Source organism: Nannospalax galili, unplaced genomic scaffold, assembly GCF_000622305.1.
Source record: "Nannospalax galili isolate Female #2095 unplaced genomic scaffold, S.galili_v1.0 scaffold1177, whole genome shotgun sequence".
NCBI lineage: Eukaryota > Metazoa > Chordata > Mammalia > Rodentia > Spalacidae > Nannospalax > Nannospalax galili.
The window spans coordinates 807,098-817,553 of NW_008340309.1; positions in this window are offsets into that span (position 1 = coordinate 807,098).

The window sequence follows — 10,456 nt, forward strand, 5'->3', positions numbered from 1 at the left end:
TAGAGGCTGGAGGTCAGTGTAGAAGGCTGGAGGTCAGTGTAGAGGGCTGGAGGTCAGTGTAGAGGCAGGAGGTCAGTGTAGAGGGCTGGAGGTCAGTCAGCGGGCTGGAGGTCAGTGCAGCGGGCTGGAGGTCAGTGTAGAAGGCTGGAGGTCAGTGTAGAAGGCTGAAGGTCAGTGTAGAGGCTGGAGGTCAGTGTCACAGGCTGGAGGTCAGTGTAGAGGCTGGAGGTCAGTGTCACAGGCTGGAGGTCAGTGTAGAGGCTGGAGGTCAGTGTCACAGGCTGGAGGTCAGTGTAGAGGCTGGAGGTCAGTGTCACAGGCTGGAGGTCAGTGTAGAGGCTGGAGGTCAGTGTCACAGGCTGGAGGTCAGTGTAGAGGCTGGAGGTCAGTGTCACAGGCTGGAGGTCAGTGTAGAGGCTGGAGGTCAGTGTCACAGGCTGGAGGTCAGTGTAGAGGCTGGAGGTCAGTGTCACAGGCTGGAGGTCAGTGTAGAGGCTGGAGGTCAGTGTCACAGGCTGGAGGTCAGTGTAGAGGCTGGAGGTCAGTGTCACAGGCTGGAGGTCAGTGTAGAGGCTGGAGGTCAGTGTCACAGGCTGGAGGTCAGTGCAGCAGCTTGAAGGGCTTTTTTTCACTCCTGGCAACAACCAAGTTCGGTGGCCCCACCCTGGACATGAAGACTGGGTTGGAGCTGGACTTTTCTCTGTAATCAGCTTCTTCCCAGGACACCGAGGACACAGTGAATGCTCAAGGTGGAAATTTAATAATGACGCCATTTCATCCCACAAACAGATTTCGAGACGCTTTTTTCTCCCTCTGACTTTTGAAGTAAAGGGGAGAAGCCTTAAAGGTCAGTTCAGAGGGCTTTGAAGTTTTACTGTAAGTAGATATCAATCCCCGATTCTAGTCACTGTGGGTTATTCCTGAGATGGAAGGGGCTCCCTCCCTCTCCCTCAGCGCTCACACAAGCATGCAGCACACACAGGTGTGAGCGCAGTCACTGCAGGATTAGCTGTACCTCAGAAAGCTCAGTAATGATCTGATATCTGAAGCCCCACTTGAACTTTCCTACTAATTCAGTAATTGCTGCTGTGCCTGAAATTGGCCCCTTTCCTGCAATTACCCAACACGTACATTCAGTCAAAGAGGTTAACACCTGAATTTAGATTCTAATTAGCACCTAAGGTAGAAATTTTTTGTTGTTGTTGTTTAAAGCTTATTAAAATGGGGACTTTTCCCAGCATAAGATCTCACTGTTCCACACAGGTGAACACGTGTTTTATAGATCAATCTGGTTTGGGTTATCTTAAAAGCAACAGAGGGTGCAGGGAAAGCCAAAATCAACATGTCACCACTTAAGACAGTGACTTCAGAGTGAATGACTTTCAGCACCTGGGGTTGTTGGGCTAGGCGCTCTCAGCTGAGCCAAAGAAGGCAGCTTCCAATTCCCGCTTAAACCAATTGTTTCATCAAGAGGAGATATGAATAAATAGAGATAAAAACGAATTGGTCTGATATGATGTCTCCGGTACTCTGGGCGCCTCTGTCCCCTGCACTTGTCCTAATTAACAGTAAAGGACGGTGATAGCCCTATCGGGCTGCTCCACGATGGTGTTATCCTCTGACTATGAAATCTGAGGTGCTAAAGCAGCAGCAAGACCTGTAAAGTCAAAACCAACTGGAATCCTCAGAGTGCGATTTTCAGGGCACAAAGTGGCTTCTGGCCGGCTTGTGTTCTTTTTTGCCATGCTCCTGTGCTGTTTTTCCACCCACGGGGCATCTTCTGAAGTTCTGCTCTGATTTACAGAGCACTAAGTGCTCCACAGTTCTGCAAAGTGCCCTTTGCTTGCTGTAGCCACAATGACAAATTAATAGCATCTATTCACAGAACTCAAAAGTTAAGCCATGGAAATACATAGTGCTGAAATTGGATCTGAGCTTTGTTTTGGGGTTTTTTTGTTTGTTTGTTTGTTTTGTTTTTAAAGGAATATTTCAGTTTGAGGGCAAAGCAGACATTGTTGTGAAGCATGAATAATCTTTTAGATCTTACAGCATGTGACATCAAGAAACTTGTCCTGGGCTCCAGGCTCTAATAAAAAATGCACAGCTAAGTTACTAACACACATATATAAAATTCAGCTGGAATATCAAATAGACAAATAGCACAAACTGAAATAATTCTAAGTATTGAATAAGGTGGAACTAGTTAAATGAATTATGGAGAAGCCATGTAGTGGGACGCCTAGCACCCATTAGCAAGAATTAAGTTGCTTTTTAGGTATTCTGCGTGCAGCTCATGATGCGTGTTTTTCTCCCGTGAGACAGGATCTCACCATGTAGCCCTGACTGGCCTGGAACTAGCTCTGTAGACCAGGCTGGCCTTGGTCTCACAGAGACCCTTCTGCCTCTGCCTCCCAAGTGCTGGGATTGAAAGTGTGTGCCACTGTGCCTGGCAAGACACTTGTTTTTTTAAACACAGCATCACTTGCACCATGTACAAAGCTTTGGAGCTATCTGAAGACCTCAGAGCATGCCTACTTCATATGTGAGGACACACAAAGGACAGGTACACTACCTAGTGCCAGTAGAGGATGTTTCTTCATATAGGCAAAATAAAGTTCCAAGGGTGAGTTTAAAATAACAAGGGACATAAGCTACTTGAGTTTAAAGCAGGTGAGCTACTTGATGGCATTTTCACACAAAACTGCTCTATATGAGAAATGCCAGATGTATGCATGGATGCCCCAGGGCCAAAAGGAAAACCTTCCCAGATTCACCAGCAGGTTGCAGGTTGTGTATCTGAGCAGTGGCAGGGGCTGAGGTTTAGAACATCATCAAGGTTATACAGAAGTGTTATATCCCCGAGAGCCGTGCAGTTCTCTCTCTCTCTCTCTCTCTCTCTCTCTCTCTCTCTCTCTCTCTTTTTTTCCTATCTTTCTGCGCTGCTTGCCTCTCTTCTCTCTCTCCCTCTTTCTCTCCCTCTCTCCCCCTCTCTCCCTCTCCCTCTCTCCCTCTCTCTCTTTTTGCCTACAATGGGGAACTAAACCTCAATTCTTGCCCTGCCCAGGACATTTCCTCTTTGTGGCCTCTGAACCTGTAACCAGCACTGAGATTTACAGCTTTGAGGATCATTCAGAGCAAATGTTCCAAACAGCCGCCTGCCTTGGGCGAGGTAATTCTGGACAAATTCAACAGGACTTCAAAGAGAGACATCAACTACAATGCATGAGGATAAAGACCTGACTTAAATGAATGTACTGCAATTAGTGGGTATTTACTTTATATGTTGCCAAGTTCTGATAGATTTCTCTAACCCTCAGGGAAATAATACAGTATGTCTACTCCTGGAACTGGAGAAATGGGACACCAGCTTCCTGGAGAGACAGGTGTTGTGAAAGTAGCCAGATCCAAAAGAGAGAAAGGAAGAAAAATCTGTGGGAGGGCGAGGCAGGGAACACACGCCAAGTTGGTTTTGGGGTGAACAACAAGCAGGTAAGACCTGTTTTTCCAGCACCCCTCCCTGAAGTGCCCTGCGCTGTAAAATCTGGGACTCAGGAGTTAGGAACGTGTACTGCAGAGGACCCAAGTTCTGTCCCCATCACCCATCGTGGGTGCCATACAGCTGCCTGTAACCCCAGCTCCAGGGCATCTGATGTACTCTTCTGGCCTTTGTGGGTACCTGCAGTCATGTGCACATGGCTACACATAGACACACACACACACACACACACACACACATATAATTTTTAAAAACATGAGATTTGTTGATAGTGTGCTCTCCATCACTCATCAAAGAAGCTTCTTTTTGGGACAGATGGACACTATTTACAAAATTCCACAAGTGGTCAAATGCAAATAGTAAGTGTCTGTGAGGTGCCCAGCCCTAAGTGACACATCTACAATGTAACCTCTATCCCTAACGCTCAGGGAAAATAGTGAAATAGGGGTCAGAAGGAATATTAATGCATCTCTCAACTCTTAACCAGCAAAACTTCCTCATACGACAGATAGTGATTAACCCAGAAAGTCACAACAGGTCAAAGTACAGAGAATAAGAGACTGCGGAGTACTCGAACAGGACTCCTATACCAACCCTCTGCCACTCAGGGCTCAGGGACCATTGTGGAAGAGGGGGCAGAAAGATTGTAAGAGCCAGAGGTGGTGGATGACCACAAGGAGACAGAGATTTCCAGACGGCTGGGCAGTTATATACTCATAATTACGGTAACAGCATGCAGACTCATGCAAGCTCAAGCCAGCCAGAATCCCAACCTTAGCTGAGAGGCTGTTGGCAACGATGACTTCTGGGAGAGGGAGAGTTGGTTTTCTTTAAGGATTTGATGCTAGATAGGTTAGCTGGGCTCCAGCGTATGGACACACACCAAATGACATTTGGAGACACAAAGTTGACTCCATAGGCCTTAATATATATGGCAGAGTACACAAAATCTAGTGGAGGGTGGGGGTTAAAAGATGGGTGCAGACAGAGGGAGGTCTAAGTATGATCAAATATGATCATATATACACTGAAATTCTCAAAAAGTCAATAAAAATACTAAGCAACAATAGCTCCATGTTTTCTTTGAAAAGAATTTCTATTGACCAAAGAAAGCAAAAGGGAGTCAATATTTAATAATGATAAGCGTGGAAAAGCTACTTGTCAATTAAGAAAGTCTTGGACCACCGAGCCAATGGGGCACACCCTGAGATACCGTCTGATCCAGGTGCTCAGTAAGAGAGTTAGGGTTGAATTGTGGCGGGAAGAGTGAGGAAGCCAGGAGGCCAGCATGAACTTGCAGCAGACTTGAATCAAGATCAAGTCAGAGAGCAGAATGGAACTCCAGGCATTCCTGTTTGAGCTACCAGTACGCCCTCACCAGTGAGAGCTGAATGCCACAATGTTCTCTGGATGTTTCCGAGAAAGGCAGCATGGGGCAAGTTAGCCCAAATTTAGTCAAGAAGCAACTGCAGAAGACCTTTTTTTTTTTTTTTTTTAAAAAAAACCAAAAAAAAAAAAAACCAATTTGTTTTTTTTTTTAAAAAAAACCAAAAAAAAAAAAAACCAATTTGTTTTTTTTTTTAAAAAAAACCAAAAAAAAAAAAAACCAATTTGTTTTTTTTTTTAAAAAAAACCAAAAAAAAAAAAAACCAATTTGTTTTTTTTTTTAAAAAAAACCAAAAAAAAAAAAAACCAATTTGTTTTTTTTTTTAAAAAAAACCAAAAAAAAAAAAAACCAATTTGTTTTTTTTTTTAAAAAAAAAAACAAATCTTTTTTTTTTTTTTTTTAAAAAAAAACCAAAAAACAAAAAACAAATTCGTTTTTATTTATTTATTTTTATTTGCTGTGTATGAGTGTTTTGCCTGCATCTATGTAAGTGTACCCATGTGTGCAATGCCTGCGAAGGCCAGAAGAGAGTGTGAGATCCCCTAGAACTGGAGTTATTGATGGTTATTAGCCACCATCTGGGTGCTGGGAATAGAACTCAGGTCCTCTGCAAGAGCAGCCAGTGCCCTTAACCACTGACTCATCTGTCCAGGCCCTTATTTTTCGTAAAGATTTTTATGTGTCTATGTGTGTGTGTCTGTGTGTGAGTATGTGCATGTGAGTACAGGTGCCCACAGAGGCCAGAAGAGGGCATTGATTCCCTGGAGCTGGACTTGCAGGCAGTTGTGAGCCACTCAGTGTGGGTGCTGGGAATCAAACTAGGGTTCTCTGCAAGAGTAGCAAACACTCTTAACTGCTGAGCCATCTCTCTAGCCCCTTATTTCCTTTTTAATTAGCATAAAATACGAATATTTACAGGCACAGTGTGGTGTTTTTCCTTTGTTTTCTGTTTTGTCTTTGGTGCTGGAGAGTGACCCCAGGGCCCTGTGAATGCTGAGCATACACTCTGCCATTGAGTTATACTCTCAGCCCTGGATATTTTCCACAGCTGGGCAGGGCACACTCAGGATAATTAACATATCTATCACCTCAAATGTTTATCATTTCTTTGTGGTGAGAAAATTTTGAAAAGTCTAATAAATTATGGTTAACCATAGTTATCCCACAGTGTATATAATACAGTAGAATTTGCTTCTCATGTCTAACTGTAATGTGCTGTGAGCTATCCCTCCATGGAACACTTTGTTTAGGGTGGAAGGCTGAAGACACTGCCAAGAAGTTCCCTAATTTGATTTTTCTTTTTGCTGAAAAGATCCCAAAGAGGCAGAAAGGAAAATATAGTATAATTGGTGTTCCTGTTTATTTCAGATGGTACACAGTTAACCACATAAACTCGCACTGAAAAAATCTAATTCGGGACCCAGATTTCAAAGCAGGTCCAGAATGTGAAGTCTGTTATTTTGATTCTTTAAATGTTTTTTATTAGCATATATTAATTATACATAATAATGGGTTTCGTTATGACATTTTCATACATGTTCATAATGTATTTCGCTCGTCACCCCGTTCCCCTCTCTGTCCCCCTCCCACTCCTCTTGATCCCCTTCCTCTTCCCGTCTTCTTTTCATGTCTTTTTGTGTTTGTGACCCCATGAGCTTAGTCAGGGCTATTTATGGGAGCGTGGGTGAGGGGCTGTTTACTGTTACTCAGATTTCAAAACCTGGTTTATCTGGATGATTGCCAGCTTGGTATGTATCGCTAACTTCTTCCTCAATTTTGGACTTGAAATTCTATTTGGATTTTCAGAACTGATCCAAGAGAGGGAAGCACTGTCTAGCTTCCACCAGAAGAGAAGCTCGAATGTCCTTCTGGTCACTTTTCCATCAGCAGACGCGTCTCTGAGGTGGCTGGGCATGCTTCAGAGGGGCACGTTTCCTTTCCTGGTTCTGTAGGGTCAACCGAGGCTGCTCTTTGATTGTGGGTGTTTTTCAGGAAATGGAAACTGAGAGAAAACTCCTTCAGGGATGGGGAGTGAAGCTTCTGTAGGCAAGAGAGTAATCGTGTTAATCAATCTTAAACCACTTTGACGTGCGTGCGCTAATGGTTGAAATGTCAGGGTCTTATAGGTGTGTGGCCCATTGTGCCTCCCCTGCTGTTTACTTTGGTGGCTGGTCTGTCTGAAAGCTGGGTTACAGCAAGGCTGAGGGTCCCCGAGCATGATGCAGCATGCAGCCAACAGACGCCAGCCGCTGGCCCAGGGCTGGCTCTGAGCCCAGCAGGGAGAATGAAGCCACAGGGCATGCAGGAAAGGGTCAGGACACTGCAGTCTGGCCTCACCTGGACACCCTGAAACAGGAAGTCTCTCCTTTCCTAAAACCAAGTCCGTGAAGTCGTGGTAGCATCCAGCTCCCTTCCACCCTTGGCAGGTCTGCTCAGCACACTGGCAGGTGAAGTAGATCTAGTGCATTGTGGCTCTGAGTAGGTGGCGTTCCAATGTGTAAAAATACATCAACAGAAATGTATCCTCAGATGTGGGTGAGTGAAGTCGGACTCTCATCATAACCCAGGGAAGGTAGTGTTTACTGCGCATGTGTTTGTGTACAAGCACACACATGCAAACTCACACACACACAGAGATACAGAGGGACACATAAACATACACAAACCCAGAGACACACACAGAGGTACACATAAACACACACATAAACCATAGATACACACACAGATGTACACACAAAGGCACACACAAACCCATGGATACACACACATAAATACATGCATATATACATATATACATATACACAAATATACACATGCAAAAACACAATACACTTACACACAAACACATATGTACATATGTACATATACATGCATGCATATTAAAGATTTGAACTAATCAGTTTCCTTGATTTGGTGTTCATGTTTTTGCCTTCATGACTTAAAAAAAATTTATTATGTGTATGCGTGTACTGCCTGCATGTATGTAAGTGCACCCGTGTCATGCAATGCCTGAGGAGGTCAGAAGAGGCCGTCGGATCTCCTGGAACTGGAGTTAGAATGGTTGTTACTGCCATGTGGTGCTGGGAATCGAATCTGAGTCTTAGGCAAGAGCAGCCAGTGCTCTTAACCGCTGAGCCATCTCTCCAGCCCCTTCATAACTTCTAAAACAATTGATTCTAACAAAATTTAAATTACTTGCTTTCCCTCTGACGGTCTCCTTTTGTCTTTTTATTCTGTAAATAGTTTTCAAATGTATTACTGTAAAAGTTTTGAATGATACTGTCCACCAGCTTGATGTGTGCCATTTGAACTCACTTTTTCCAGTTCTCCTGTCTTTTCTCCTCTTCTGTGCTGGGGATGGAACGCAGGGTCCTGTGCAGGACAGGCAAGTGCTCTCCCAGGAACCTGCACCCCAGCTGAGTTCCCTTTGTCATATTTCATGGGTACAGTTTTGCATGAAGTTGCATTTGAGACTGCAACTGTGATACATTTGCTGCTTTGCAATTTCCGTGTGTGTGTTGGGGGGGAACTGAACTCAGGGTCTTATGAGTGTTAGGCATGCACTCTACCAATGAGCTAGATCCAAGGCCCCAGTTCCCACATTAAAAAAATAGCTGAATAACATTTCTTGAGGTAGAATTCATTTATCCATTCCTCTAGTGATATGTGTTGAAGTTATCTTGATTTTTTTTTATACCCTCCAGCAAAACATACTTTCTATCTGATCTTGGTTTCTGTGGCCATAACACTGTACTCCAAAGGAATAAAAGGCTCCAGGCCTTTGCTCCGAGGACCACTGAGTTATTCCATCACAATTTAGAGTTTTATAGTTCAGAAAGCTGTGCCATGTTGGCCATAACGGTTTGTGATTGGCTTTTGAGTGTGTTTTCCCTGACCCCAATTCTCATCTTGAGGTTTAAAATACATAGAAGGTTTCTGGGTTGGACTCCAGCACCACAGCATCAGTTAGGGGACTCTCAGCATGGGTCTGAGAACACTCCTCAGAGTGGTTCTGGGAGGTGGGACACCAGCTCAGAGGAGTAATTTGCTTGCAGCCAGTGAGTGATGGAGCAGGGGCGCCAGTGCAGGTGGCCCAACACCGCAGCTGGAACACAGCCTTCGGTGCTCCGGAGGATGAATGTCTTGTAGAATTTCCACAGCACAGGAAAAGTAGGGAGGGGGTGTCCTGGGGGCTCAGGTGCTGACCAGCTTCCGGGAGTGAGCTGTGCTTTGAAGGGTGAAGGACGAGACTGAGGCGGAGGAGAGGAAGTTCAGAAAGGGACAAGGGTTAATGCAGACACTGGAGAGGAAAAACAGAGGTAAAATAGTAACTAGGGCAGTCAGGTTAATCTGCAGACAGGATGTGCCTGCTAAGCACTCTATGGGGTAATAATGCACTTAACCCCTAATCAACACTGAGGAGTTCGTCACTAGACTATCTGCTCCTGTTTGCAGATGAGGAAATGATATTAGCTAAGGTGCCCACAGCCACAGCCATGGAGCCCAGGAGGATGTCTCATGTGTGACAGGTCAAAGGGCAGGTGGGAGGGAAATGTGGGTCAGGGATGGGGGCTATGGAGGCAGAGTTTGACAATGCTGTTAGGCAATAAGGAACTCTTGGAAAACAGGTCCTGCAAACATGAAGACCTGAGTTCACTCCCCAGAGCCCAAGTAAAAAGCAAAGACTGGTATCACACGCTTGTGAGCTCAGCGGGTGGGGGGAGGACTAGGCAGAGGCGATCACTGGCCAGCCAGCCTAGCCCATTTAGGGAACTCCAGGCCAGTAAAAATCAAGGTGGATGGTGCCTGAGGAACAACACCCAGGATTGTTTTCCAGCCTTCACATGCACTAGTGCACACACGAACACTCGCAAACATATACACACATGCATGCATACACATGAACACATGCATACATACACACAATTCGCTCTCTGGAATGACGAGACGCAAAGTTTGTTGTAATGAACTGCTTATTTTATAAGCTTGTCTCCTCTCTCTAGGGAGGGAGTAGACTTCAGCATTTGAAAGTTGCAGTTGCCAGGATGGCTGAAAACCAGGGATCAGAAGGCGTCAGTGGTGTGGCTGTGCACAGGTCGTTCTTGCTTCACAGCCCCAAGCTGAGACCTAAAATCATCTCCTGTGCGTTGACCCCTGGTTAGGGCAGTACTGATGCTGTGGATGTGGGTTCAGATTCCGGTGCTGAGGACATCGCTCAAAGTCTAGTCAGCATTCTGTGAGGTACTGGGGAGGGAGAGCGCGCTGACCTCCCTGGGAGTGAAGCAGTTTCTGGGTTAATGGGAACTACTTATTTTCCTTCTCTACTTTTCATCTTGAGACAAGGTCTCATGTAGCCAAGGCTGGACTTGAACTCATTGATTCTCCTACCGCCACCTCCAAGTGTTAGGATTAACATACATGTACCATCATACCGACTAAAAACATAGGTAATTTTTACAATGATAAGAACAATGTAGATTCATAAAACAAAAAATTTAATGCGGAGAAAAAAATTCCACAAGTCTACCTTTGATTATATATTATATATTTTATATACAGTATATAATCATATA